The sequence below is a fragment of the Typopeltis vanoorti genome, chromosome 3 (genome assembly GCF_054136105.1).
Source record: "Typopeltis vanoorti isolate ZY-2024b chromosome 3, IOZ_Tvanoo_1.0, whole genome shotgun sequence".
Classification (NCBI taxonomy): Eukaryota; Metazoa; Arthropoda; class Arachnida; order Uropygi; family Thelyphonidae; genus Typopeltis; species Typopeltis vanoorti.
The window spans coordinates 121,192,522-121,207,523 of NC_143551.1; the positions used below are offsets into that span (position 1 = coordinate 121,192,522).

The window sequence follows — 15,002 nt, forward strand, 5'->3', positions numbered from 1 at the left end:
GCTGAATGCAAGTAGTCCTAGAGCATAGTACAAACATGGGCAACTCATTGCAAAGGTGGGTAAAGTTCTGATCGCTATTCTTGGTATTTTCCATAATGTAAAAACACATTTCCTAGGAAATGTATCCGAGAATAGTGATCAGAACTTTACCCACCTTTGCAATGAGTTGCCCGTGTTTATACTACGTTCTAGGACTACTTGCATTTAGCTCACGCTAGTATTCGCCGATACTTTTATAGTTTTTTTTTTTTTACTATATTCGGCATGAAACTCTCTGATTCCAATCTTTGAGTTTCTCATTCGGTTTTAAAACAATGTGGGATCTAATATCCCCCTTAATTTAATTAATGTTTATATCGCCAAAATGAAGCCTGTTGGCTCTTTATATTTAAGTAGTCAAGCAGTGTTTAAAGGAAGCAGTATCAGACTCTATACCCAGAGTTAGAAGAATAAAACAGGGTAGGAGTTTTTTTTGGGGGGGGGGGTTAAAGGATTGTTTAAATTTTATTTTTTTTGGTTTGTAATTTTCTATCTATTTTTTACCTGTTCCAGAAACCATGATCTAGAGACCAAACATGGAACTTACCTGATTACCCTAATTTCCATTCTGTTTGACTCTTTTTTTTACATAATCTATCAAAACTCTTTATAGTCATTAATGAATGATTTAGTTAATACTAACTTTTTTTTTAATATTTATCATACTTTTCAGATAATTTTTCATATTGATGCTCTCTCTCTCTTCTCAAAGCTTTTTCATATAACATATGAAAGGTTTTGTTTTTAAACTTATTTCCTGGGATAAATTCAGACATCTGATTATGATAGAATGAATAAAATTTCTCAATTAACTATTACTATTCATTTCAGTAAATTCCAACTTCAGATTTATAAATTCTGATTCTTTTATGGTTTTCAACATTAGTTTTCTTAAAGTTCTAGCCTTGCAACATCCCGATCACAGCTTCTTCCCTTAATTTTAATTCCCATGCTGAGGTTGAATGTCACTATCTCACTATATCTTTAAGCAAATGATATGACCAATTCTTAGTTCCTGTGATACTTATATTAAATCTAAAAAGCATGCTATCCCTAGCAGGTTTATATACATGTTGCTTTAAAAAGATATCTTCAATTCATGAAAAACTGCCTATTCTATTTAATGCCAGTTCAATTACACAGTCAATATCACCAATATTAAAATTACCTATTATTATACTTGCACTTTCTTAACTCATTGAACTAGCTGCTATGTATACCACTGGATTTCTTGCTATAATAACATACTCCCACTCTTAATTTTATAGCTTGTAATTTATCAACAATACTGTTCCAAATTCCTTGCCACATATTTAATGGTTCATCAATTTCAAAATTTATATCTTTCCTTACAAGTAATAACACTTCTCCTATTTTTCTTCTTACTTGGACTCAACTGACAACATTATAGGTCAACTCGTGTAATTCTTGATCAAGAGCATCCTCATTAAGCTAAGATTCAGTAACTCTTATTATGTGCAGCTTAGTATCTTCAGCTGCTAAATTAAACCACATAATTTTTTTTAATTCATGCATTAGTGTAAAAATAAAATTGAATCCTCAAGACATGATTTCCCTGCTGTTCTCTACTTTTCTAACATCATGTCCGATACTCACTTCTTTCTCTTGTAGTGTTTGGTGTTCTCTCCTAGAATTTTCCAAATATGTCATAGTAGTTATGGCCTTACCTCAATGAAACTGTCATCACTAAAATGTATGTTGTTATTTTATGAAACCGCATTCTACTACTCAAAATTAATCTCATAAATTGAGGAATTCACAATCACGCAAACTGCATAATGTGTGAGGTGCACAGGATACTATGATAATTAATTATCAAGACTTCAATGCATTGTCAGATTATATATTACAGTCTGCTAAAGAATTACTAACTGCATCAGTTTGTGTAGATCTTTGCCTTCTCATTAGTCTCTTCCTACCATCAAAATTATGTATCATGAAACTTGTTTTCTAGCCTTTTTGCCTGCTTTCTTTTTACGTAGCCATACCACCTTAGAGAGCTCAGCTCACACATTCTGAAATGCTAATGATATCAGATTCTGTTCTAATAGCTTCATTTTTCATATCATTCTCTCACTGATACTGTTATTCACCTAATTTTTCCCAGAATTGCCATTTGTGGTCTCTAATCTTCGATCAATTTTTTCTGTTTTAAATCTACTGCTAAAGCCATAAGCTAAAATTGGCTCGAACACTCTCACACTGCTGGCTTCCCTTACCATACTAGCTTTGCTTGTTCTATCAATATCAAATAATCTATATCAAAAATTTTATTTTTCAGGATGGATTCATCTGATTTTCTGAATTCAAAAGCAATATAAATACTGCTTGGAAATTGGCAAAGAATACTTAACAGTATCAATGAGTGAATATATTCTGAAAGTCAAATTGCTGAATAAAGTAGATGTCAAATGCATGAATAAAGAGATTAAGTATGAAATCTGGAAAAAGATGGCACTTTTGGAGACAGCACAAGATGTATAGTGCACAAAGAGTATAAAAATCAGACTAGGAGAGTGAGTTAGGACAACAAAAGTACTATCAGCAGAGATTAGCAAATCAGACCAAGAAAAATCCTATGGAGTATTTTGATATTTGGCATGCAGAAAGAAGAATGATTATGGCCAGATGATGTTAATGGATGAAAGTGGTAGCATGGTAACTGCTGCAGAGGATGTAGTACCTTACAATTTCAATCCTTTTTCTAATTTCATCTTCTGTCCTCCATTCTCTGTGATCAAGTGTCCAAGATATATGTATATTTGCACCTGTTCTAATTTATTTCCTTTTATATTATTATTATTATTATTATTATTATTAAACAAGACCTCATGGAGTCAAAGACTCATCTAGGAGGTCCTTTTATCTCACACATCTCATCATACCGGGTCTTAAACACATTCAAAATCCTTGCAGACACCACACTCTCAGGCAAGGCATTCCAATCATTCACAACTCTGCACGAAAAAAACCTGCCTCTCACTCCCCTACAAACACCCTCTTTATACAGTTTCCAGGGATGACCTCTGGTTCTCCCCTGATCTCCCACTATTCTCTGTAGAACTTCTCCACCATTGATCCTATAACAACCCCTTACCAACTTGTAGGTCTCTATCATATCTCCCCTCTTCCTTCTCTCCACTAGACTCTGCAAATTACATCTTTTCAATCTTTCCTCATACTCGACATTCCAGAGGTCAGAAACTACCTTAGTCAGTCGCCTTTGGACCCTTTCCAACATCTCTTCATCCTTCTGAAAACCAGGTGACCAAATCTGGGCACAATAGTCCATGTGTGGCCTAATCAAAGCCTTATACAATGGAACAAGAATCTCCCTACTTCTACATGTCAGTGTCCTCTTCATCATTCCCAGAAGTCTTTGTGTTGTCTTCACAATTTTGGCGATGTGTCCCCTAAATTTTAGATCCTTATCCACTATCACTCCCAGATCTCTTATTTCCTCTACTTCCAACAATATATTCTCACCAAGCATAAATTCTGCATCCCATCTTTGTTTTCCAAATTTTAAAACCTTACATTTTGCAACATTGAACTCACATCCCCATTTGCTTGCCCAATCACTCAATTTATTCAAGTCTTCTTGCAAGGCCACAACATCTTCACTACTCTTTATGGTTCGTCCCAACTTTGCATCATCTGCAAACAACTGAATATCTCCATCCATAACTTCGCCAATATCATTAATATACAAGTTAAATAGTAATGGCCCTAAAACAGATCCCTGAGGCACTCCACTAGTGACTTTCCTTTTCCTGGATATTGCACCCCCATACACAATTTGTTGATACCTATCAGATAGCCAGTCTCCAATCCAATGCACTAATCTAATATCCAACCCCATCTGCTCTAGTTTGACTGTCAACTTATCATGAGGTACTCTATCAAAAGCTTTTGCGAAATCCAAGTATATTACTGTGTATCCTTCTCCTCTGTCCAAGGAAGCAGTCACTTTATTGTAATAAGTAAGTAGATTACTAAAACACGACCTCCCTTTAGCAAATCCATGCTGTCCATCAAAGATTATACCATTGTTGTCAACCCAACTCTGGATCCTAGTTCTCACAAGCGTCTCCAACAACTTAACCACAACACCTGACACACAGATAGGCCTATAGTTTGATGCTTGAGTTTGATCACCTCCTTTATGAAGTGGCACAATCTTGCCCTCCTTCCACTCTTTAGGGACTTGACCAAGTGCAAGACTCATATTAAAAAAATATGTCAAGGCAGGTGTCAACTCTCTGGCACATTCCTTAAGAATACGCGGTGATATATTATCAAGTCCCACAGCCTTATTTACATCTAGTTCACTCAACTCCCCAAACACCTCTTGCTCACTTACAGTCAGTCTCTCCTCCCCATCATCAACTGCTCTTAATCTCTCCATGAAGTCACAATCACAAGATTGAAAGATCTTTATGAACTGCTCATTAAGTATCTCCACCACACATTCTGCAACAGCTGTCTTTATACCATTTCCTCCAATTAGTGTCATCCTTCCATAATCATTCTTTCTTTTGCTGGCTACATATCGAAAGAATTCCCTAGGATTCTTTTTAGCTTCATTAGCTAACTGCTGTTCATACCTCTCTTTAGCTACTCTCACCAACCAAGTCACCCTCCTTGCCTGGTCTTTGTAGACCTCATGAAATTGGTTACTTCCACTTCTCTTCTGCTGCCTCCACAATGCCCTTTTTCTCTGTATTGCATGCTTAATCTCTTTATTCATCCATCTCACACCTACCTTATTTAACCTTCTCACCCGTGGTATACATTTAGACATTGCATCCACTAAATATTTTTTGAAAATCCCTCAAGCTGCATTGATCTCTTTTCCAGCTAACTCCTCATTCCATGCTACACCTGCAAGCTGTCTCCTGAGCTCTTCATAATCACACCCCTTGTAGTTCCACATATACCCTTTTTTCACAGGGGTCCTTGCACTGCTGGCAACCACCCAAGTAATCACCTCATGGTCACTTTCACCAATTGGTGGATGATTTGATACCTCATTGATAACTACATCCTCCGATGAAATGACCAAATCCAAGACCCTTAATCCTCTTGTGCCCTCTGTTACATACTGTCTGAGGTAGTTATCCCTCAAAAACTCAAGAAACTCATTTTCTTTACTTCCAGTTGCTATCTCTTCATTCCAGTCTATATTGCCATAATTAAAATCACCCATAATAATTACCCTTTTCTTATTTGCTTGTCTAATTTGACTATACATTTCACTATCACCACCATCCACATTACCAGGTCTATAACAACATCCCACCATGTATTTGATTCTATTCACCTCTATCTCACACCATACTGCCTCAAAACCACTGGCCCCATATTTCCCTCTTGCATCTCTACCTTGTATGGACATAACTCTTTCTCTATCATCAATAGCACTCCCCCTCCCTTTTTACCCCTTCTATCCTCACGAAACACATCATACCTTTCCATCTCTATTCCTGTCAGGATGTCATCCTCATCTAACCATGTCTCACTTATTCCGACAATCTCTGGGTGCACAGACGCAATTAGTGCAACCATTTCATCCGCCTTGTTCCTTATACTTCTAGCATTGGTATACAAACACAACAACTCATTTCTGGATCTACAGCTAGTTCCACTGATACCACTCACTCGATGTGATCTCTCCATGCTGGATTGGGGCCATTTACCTTTCTGCTTCTTCATTTTAGAACCCTTTGCAATTCCATCTGTTTCCTTTTGATCCCTGATCATCCCATTACTTTCCTGCCTACACATGCTCTCACCTCCTCTTGGAGCATCCACCTTTCACAAGCTGTGTATCCCTGTCCACCCTGAGCCTCCCCGTTTCCCTGCTCCTCTTGCACACCCATTCTCTCATTTTCTATACTCATACCACTCACTTCCCCATTCATTTCCACTCCTTCAGTCTCTCCTATCTTACTCTCCTGCTCTTCCACATCACTCCCCTCTCGATCTGATTCATTCTCTCTATTCACTTCTCCACTTTCCAGCAGCAGTCTCTCCAAGCGACTCACACCATAACCACTCAAATGCAGTCCATCGCTCCCATACAGCTCACTTCGTCCCTCAAACTCATTCCACACATTAACAAACTGTACTCCCATCTCCTCACACATTTCAGCCAGAATATCATTCATAATCCTTGCTCTCCGCCTCATTTCACCACAATCATACCTATGCAACACACTGACCACCCTTCCTGTCACACTATTCTCCTTTATCTTTCCAAGCAGTCTCCTGACATTCATTTTGACATGCTCTTTGTTCTCTCTCAAATCATTTGTACCAATTATTACAATTAACTCTTTTGCTCGTTCCCGCCTCATATTCAATGCCTCAATCACTCTACTCATTTTACCACCTGGAAAACATACCTTGTGCATTTTATCCTCTAGCACACCTTTAATAATGGAGTCGCCATACAACGCCACTCGCTCATCTTTTGTTAACTCTTTCATGCCATCATGATTTATTTTAATAGTTTTGACCTGAATTCTCTTAATTTCATTCCGCATCCATTTCATTTCTTGCTTCATCCAATCCAATTCACCTTCCGAACCTCGCGACACATTCACTCTATCATTAAATCTTTCTAACTTTCTAACTCTCGACCATACAACGCCACTCGCTCAACTTTTGTTAACTCTTTCATGCCATCATGATTTATTTTAATAGTTTTGACCTGAATTCTCTTAATTTCATTCCGCATCCATTTCATTTCTTGCTTCATCCAATCCAATTCACCTTCCGAACCTCGCGACACATTCACTCTATCATTAAATCTTTCTAACTCTCGACCCCCTCTTCTCACTTTCCCTCTCATTCATCCTTCTTTGTTTCCGTACTTTCGGTCCAACATACGTCCAACTTTCACTATCATTCTTCTCACTTTCACTCTCACATATCTTTCTTTGTTTCCGTACTTTCGGTCCAACATACGTCCAACTTTCGCTATCATTCTTCTCACTTTTACTGTCATTCATCTTTCTTTGGTTCAGTACTTTCGTTCCAACATGCGTCCAACTTTTGCCATCAGTCATTCTTTTTTCGCTATCATTCATTCTTTCGATTTTTTTAACTTGCGATTTCTGCATCACGCCATTTCTACTTTCATTCGTTCTCTCAATTTCGTTTCTTTCCGCCTCACTTTCGTCCCTTTTAACATCTGTTACGGTTGTCAAATCGCTGTTTTTCTTTTTTCCTGATTTTTTAAAATTTTTTCGGCTGTCTTTCTCACCATCCTTCTCTTTCAAACGTGCACTCGCGACACAATCGGTACTAGCACTTTCTGTCATCAACTTCATATTCGCATTCATCAATTCCTCGTTCAGGTCACATTTCGCACACACCCTTCTTCCATCCGCACTAAACATCCACAAATCATTTATGTAATCGAAGGAATACATATAACAGACCTCACACTTAACGAACCGACTGAAATCCAAATTAAAATCATGGAATGACAATGCCGCCACCATTTTTTTTTTTTTTCAATATTGATGGATATTTTTGTATTTCCTTTTCTCTTGAAATTATCATGATTTTGGTCTTTTTGAAGTTGAAACTGAGGCCATACTGTTCGCTGTACTTGAAGGTTTCATCTATAAGAGTCTTAAGGTCATATTTGTTTTCAGCTAGAAGAACAATGTCATTTGCATATCTTAGGTTATTAATATTTCTACCTCCCCCCTCTACAGTGATTCCTTTGAGGTTACTAATTTTATTAACTATTTCTTCTGTGTACAGGTTAAAGAGAATCAGAGACAAGACACAGCCTTGTCTCACACCTTTCTGAACTGGAATTCTTCTGGGTCTCTTTATTTATTCTTAAAGATGCAGTCTGTTTCCAGTATGGAACAGTCAGTTCAATAATGCAAAGTGTAAGGTTCTGAAATTTGGTAGGCAACAATGGGATGCAAAGAAAACACTTGGTAGGGAAATTTTGGAGGAAGTTTAGAAGACAAGAGACCTTGGAGCTGGAGTGGTGGTGGACAAGGATCTGAAGTTCAGAGGTCACATTGTACAAGTTGGGATGTCATCACATCAGATTATGATAATGATAAAGAGGACTCTAATGTGAAGAAATAAGGAGGTTCTGGTTCTGGTTCCATTGTATAAGGCTTTGATCAAGTCTCATATGGAGTATTGTGCACAGATTTAGTTCCCTATTTTTTTTTTTTTTTCATATAAAAAAAAAAAATTTGATATTGGAAAGGGAAAGGACATACATATTAGAGACTGATTGAGGTGGTAACTAGTCTTTGGGATATGAAGATGGACTGAGGAAATGCAGTCTTCAAAACCTCATGAATAAGAGGAAGAGAGGGATGATTGAGATATTTAAGTTAGTGAAGGATGTTACCAGGTTCATGCAGAAGGAATATTTCATAGAATGGGCAAAGGAAGGTGTGAGCAAGATCATAAGGAGCAGGATTTTTGCATGGAGAGTAGTTAGTGAGTGGAATGCAATACCTGACATTGTAGTAAATGTGGATACATCAAATAAGTTTAAAGTATGGGTTGATGGGCTTTGTGTGTAACAGTGTATACATCCCATGATTGACACCCATTCTGGTGTTAATAATAATAATAATAATTATACTTCCATCATTTGGAATATGACCCTCTATTCGGGCTTTCTGTGTTGTGAAGTGTAGTGACTGTAAAACTTCTGAACTCCATATTGAATATTTTTCCCACTGTTTTTTCACTGCTTATCTCAGTTAATAATAAGTGTCAATGACCTGAGAGGTAGTGAGAATCGAGTGGTAAGAGATCTATTGTTATTGTTAGGAATTTTGCAATACCAAAGTGTGAGAGGGAAGACAGTGAGAATTAGTGGCAGCTGGTAAAAATTTTAACTTTTTTTGCATATACAAAAAAAAAAAAAAAAAAAAAATCTTTTTTTTCTAATCAGTAACCAATTTATTAATAAATAAATTTAAATGTTAAAAAATTACTTTATTAAAAATATTTCACCCTCACCACAAACAAACATCAATAATAAAAGTTTTGTATCTCAGAGAAATAGCGTGCGCAAGCATACAATACACTACTCAACTGAGCAGTGTCAGAATGATTTGTAACGTGCAATCACAAACGCAAACGAATATTGGTGAGTCTAGCTGCATTTGGCCAAACCGCGATAATTCTTACACTGTGTTAGATTGCAGTGTATTTGTTTCGTGTAACGATAATTGAAAAAATATAATTCTTTTCATATTTTCAACAGTGACACTCGTCATAATTCAGCCTTGTATCTATAATAAATATGTTATTTATTATAACATATTTATAAAATAAGATTTGCAAAAAATAGTTCACCCTCACTACAAACACGCACCAATAATAAAAGTTTTGTATCTCACAGAAATAACGCATGCAAACATATGATACACTGCCAAACCGAGCATTTTCGGAATGACTTGTAACTTGCAATCACAAGTGCAAACGATTATTAGCGAGTCTGGCTGCAATTGGCGAGACTGGCTGCAACGTGATAATATCGACACTGCAGATCACAGTGTATTTGTTTCGTAATCTAAAGTATTAATCGAACAATTCCAATTATTAACTGGTCAATCACTGTCGAAACATAAGCTGTAACCTTTAACATGTTGTATTGCATTTATATAATGTTGTAAGCATTGTTATTATTTATAAACACAAACAAATTTTAAATTTTTCATTGGGGGTGCTGCAGTCGCAGTGCTTATGTACGGGCTGCCACTGGTGAGAATATTCTCCAGATATGATAATGCAGAGCTGAGGAGAAGAGTAGTAATAATGAATGACATGATAGTGAAATTGTGTCAAAAGAGATGTCTGAAATATGTGGAAGCTTGGAATACATTTGCTAACAATAGAGAGAAAGAGAGAGAGAGAAAGAGAGGGGTGTATGCAAGAGATGGGGTGCATTTGAACATGAAAGGATCCAGGCATCTATAAAGAATTGTTCTCTGGCAGGTCATAGTGTTAGGGTTAGGAAACTAGATTTGCCAAAGTGAATGGCAGCAGGGATGGACTCTTGTGGGAATAGTCACTTGGGAGATGTGAATATGTATGGTATATCAAGCACAAATAGAGTCTGTAGAAAGGGGGAAGAACAATAACAGGTTTAAAAATACTAATAATACATTGATGCATTATACATTCTTTATACAAATATGAGGAGTATTAGGAATAAAGGGAATGAATTAGTGACACCAAGAGTCAACCTGTTCAGAAGTTATTAGAATGAACGAAATGTGGTTGACATAAGGTGCCACCAAGAATAGAAGCTGAAAGGTATAGCATATTTTGGCAAGATGGAGGTGTACACAAAGTGATGGAGTGCTATTTATGATAAGCAATTTATTTATTTATTTGTATGGAGTTCCCTCCCTTTTCTCCCCCATCCCTATTGGGGCAAGATGAGCCCCCTCATGGGGGGTTAAGTATTTATGGCTGTAGAGCCGTGTGTTCATGGGGACGGTTTGCCTGCTTACGAGATGAAAAACCCCAGATAAACTGGGGAGGGGGGGGCCCTGCTGTCCACACCCAAGACCGGCTAACTTGGCTATGGCTGAGGAAGATCCTTAAGTCCTCACGTCGGCAATGGGAATCGAACCTAGGACACTCCTTCCCCAGGCATATGGTTGCGAAGCGCATAGTCACTACGCTAACCACGCGGACTATGATAAGCAATGAGTTGTGTCCTCTCACAGCAGAGAATATGGAAAGAAATGGCAGCACTAGTGGTTTTGAAAGTGTATGATGAGAGTTACAGGTGGACTTCACACACAGGATATTTAGTGACTGTTGCTATACAATAGTGAACACAGAGGGTAATGAGCCAGAAATGTTTGGCAAATGCAAAGTGACTGATCATGCTTTATGGGAGATTTTAATTATAGCAAGTAGTTGTGGAATAGAAGTTCTTGAATTCTCAAAGAACAAATGACCTAAGCAACAGATAGTAGAAGGAACATGAAGATTACAAGTTTGGAATTTGGTCTTAGCATCAGATTATCTGATTATTATTATTATTATTTACGACATCTCCATAGAGTTCGGAGACTCACCATGGGAGACACAAATCAACTATGATTTGGCTCTCTTCGCCATTATTCAAATGATTCTCTTCGCCAGAATTTGAAGAGAGAGAGAGAGAGAGAGAGAGAGATCATTAGTGAAAATTGGTGTAAAGTGGTAGACTAATGAAATCCAACAAGAACTGCAGATGAAAGAGAGAGGTTATAGAGAAAGTATAGAGAAAGAGAGAGAGGTGGAGAGTAGTTGCATAAGGAATATAAGACTCAGGCTAGTAAAGTAACTAATATAGTAAGGAAGAAGACAAAAATAGAATACAAGAAGAGACCAGCATCAAAATCCAAGGAATATCCTAAGGAATTTTTTTATGTGGCCAGAAGGAGGAACAATTATCGGGAACGAATGGCCCTTTCGTTGGGAATGACCAAAGCAGATGATATAGTGGAACTGTTTAATGATCACTCTTATTGGTGTATTTCATTCCTGGAAAAGCAGGTTTTATTCCCAAAGTGATGGGGAGAGTTGAAGATTCAGAAGTGCACAAGGAGAATGCATTTCAAATAAGTATCCCTCTTAAGTCAATAAAGTAGATGGACTGGATAGGATTTTGCTATGCGTTTTAAGAGAATATGCTAAGGAATATTCTCTTAAAACTCACTGCTTCACTGACCTGGCTGTTCAATGAAAGTCTAGCTACTGGAAAAAAGACCAAAGAGTTGAAGGAGGGTAAGAGAGTACCACAACACAAAGGTTGGGTTGATGGAAGCATCAAAGTATACATCGATTTACATTTCTTATGTAGCTATTAAGACTGTGGAGAAATTAGTGAGAGATCATATACAAAACTGAGAAGATGAATGTAATGTTATATGTGAGAGTCAACACAGATTTCTTAAATGGCATGGTTTCAGTAATCTGACTGGGAAAGGCATATATTGCAAATTTTTGGATTTATAAAATCATCTGATTGGATGCCACTTGATAAGCTACTATTTAAGTTACAACTAATGGATTTATATATCAGGTTCATGAACTGGATTGGAGATGGAATGTCTCATAGATATCAGAGAGTTGTGTATGGGGTAGCAGTATCAAGGAAAAAAAAGGATATCAGGTTAGTGAACTGAATTGAACTGAACTGGAAAATGGATGTCTGATAGATATCAGAGAGTTCTGTATGAGGTAGCAGTATCAAGGAAAAGGAAGGTCACAAGTGGAATTAATTTTTCTGTATATTTTCTCAGCACATTTATGACTTACTGCCAAAATTTTGATATGATTTCTTCTTTTCCAGGACTGTCTCTTTAACATCTGGAGTTCAACACACAATTCACATTTTCCAATCTTTATAAACAAATCAGCACATAGCCTCTCTTTTTGAATCAGTCAATCATTCAACATGTTCACTGGATTCTGACATTGGATCACTATTGTCTGGTTTATTTTAGAACCCTTTCAATTTTTTTTTTATTCTGTACCATTTGTATATTTATAGGGTTCATTTCTAAATTCTCTAAATGTCTTATATGTTCTCTCCATGTGAATTTATACATATCTGTATGTCAAGACGTAGTAAAGACTAGTTGAAGTACTGAAGAGAAAGTAATTATTATTATTATTATTACTATTACTATTATTCGAGACCTCAATGGAATCACAAAATTCAACATTATAGGCTCATCCTAGACAACACAAAGTCTATCATACCATTCCTTAAATTTGTTCACTGTCTGCATTCTTACCAACCTATCAGGCAATGCAATTCACAATCCAACCACCCTCCATGCAAAATAGACACTTCTCATCCTTTTACTTGCCACTTCCTTTTGCAACTCCCAGGGATGGGAGTCCTTTTCCCTGCCGTTGTTCTCTTATACAAAAAATCTGACCAACATCAATACTGAAAATACCTCTGTACAGCTTATGTCTCAATCATATCACTCCTTCATATTTTATGTATCAAACTCTGCAGTTTGCATCCCTTTAGTCTATATAATATATAAATATAGCCAACATTTTACAGTCATGATATTTTTTATCTGCATCTATACTATTTCAAAGGTTATTTCATTCCCTTCAAATCCCAGTGACCAGATCTGAGCACAACAATCCAGATGTGGTCCAATCAGGGCTTTATATAAGGTAATCATGATTCTTTCATCTCTGATGATCAACAACCTTCTCAGTATCAGAGCAATCCAATGGGTTACCCTTACCAACTTCACAATATGTCCCCTCAAACATCCCAAGATTCCTTGTCTCATTCACTTCCTTTAGTATAGTTATACCAACAGAGTATGCAAACTCCTATTAGTGGATTCCAAAATTCAAGAGAATTTATATTTAATTGCATTAAACTGATATTCCCATTCATTCATTCGTCAACCTGTTCAGGTTATTCAAAATCCTCCTGAAGAACAACATCTATATTATTACTAATAGCCCTCAAGTTTACATCATCTGCAAACAAATGACAACCTCCCTAAAATCCATTGAAAATATCATTCACATAAGGTTATACAGTAGAGGTTGCAGTACTGAGCTCTGTGGAAGGCCACTGAGTTAGAAGGCCTGGTCAATTCTCTGCATTCCTTATAGGTTATGCAGAGATCTCCCTCCAGTTACTCATCTTTGACCATTAAGTGACCCTAAAAATATTCTTCCAATTTCCTATATAATCCTAGTTTAAGTTATTTGTTCATACTAATATGAGTACCTCAGAATTCCTTTAATTTTACTTATAAATAGCATAATTTAGAACCCAAACATTCTTACTAGGCAAGCATACTTGAGCAACTTTCTTATAGTCAAGTCTGCTTAATATATTTCCAGCTCTCCACATCATGGAATTTCTATAAATTGTAACGGTGCTGTCTGCTGCGATATCTATCATATTATTAATAACATTGGTAAATTATCATAATTAGAAACAATTCCACTAAACTCACCTATTTCATACCAGTTTGTCTTCAAAATACTTATAAAATCAAAAATACCGGCAGAATTTGAATAATTCTTCAAATTCTGAATAATTTTCTCTCTCTGTGTTGGAAGTTTTTTCACTCGGTTAGACTATAATAAATTTAGTTTAATGCTTTATCCAAGTGTAAGCAAAGTTTGCACCTGAAGTATCTTTAGGACTGAGGCAGCTCATGGTAAAGGTGGACCAAGCTCTCATCTGTACTTGTCTTAGTATCTCCCATAATACAAAACACATTTCCTTGCGGACATGTATAATGCTATGCATTAAGGGAAGGGCCACTACCCAGACCAGTTTTGACCTTTATTCAGGTCTCGTCAGTGGGAGCCAGACCCAGAGGTGGTGATACAAAGGTGGAAGCAATGGAGAAGTCATATTTACAACTTACAACTGATGAGACCTCAATAAAAGTTGAAACCGGTCTGGGTAGTAGCCCTTTCCCTTAATGCATAGCATTATACATGTCCGCAAGGAGATGTGCTTTGCATTATGGGAGATACTAAGACAAGTAGTGATGAGAGCTTGGTCCACCTTTACCATGAGTTGCCTGAGTCCTGAAGATACTTCAGGTGCAAACTTTGTTTGCTTACACTTGTATAAAGGATTAAACTAAATTTATTATAGTCTAACCAAATGGGAAAAAACTTCCAACATCATCTTTCTTTAAATCCAGAGTAATTTAATAATAAGGTGAGATACCTTTTGTCAACTCATATAGGTAAATATGACTTCTCCATTGCTTCCACCTTAGTATCACCACCTCTGGGTCTGGCACCTACTGACAAGACCTCAATAAAGTTTGAAACTGGTTGGAAGCTTGGGTGAGAATGGCAATGCTGTAGCCCATGAAGTTTTAACTGAGGCTCAGCTATTGCTGTCACCCAGGTCCTGTGTGTGT

At 36.9% G+C, this 15,002-nt stretch overlaps 1 protein-coding gene across 1 annotated transcript in view; it reads right to left on the bottom strand.

Moving 5' to 3' along the window:
- LOC150108524 (cAMP-dependent protein kinase catalytic subunit alpha-like) overlaps positions 1 to 15,002 on the bottom strand; it is a 202,834-nt gene that overhangs the window by 54,056 nt on the left and 133,776 nt on the right. The gene's annotated exons all lie outside the window — the stretch shown is intronic.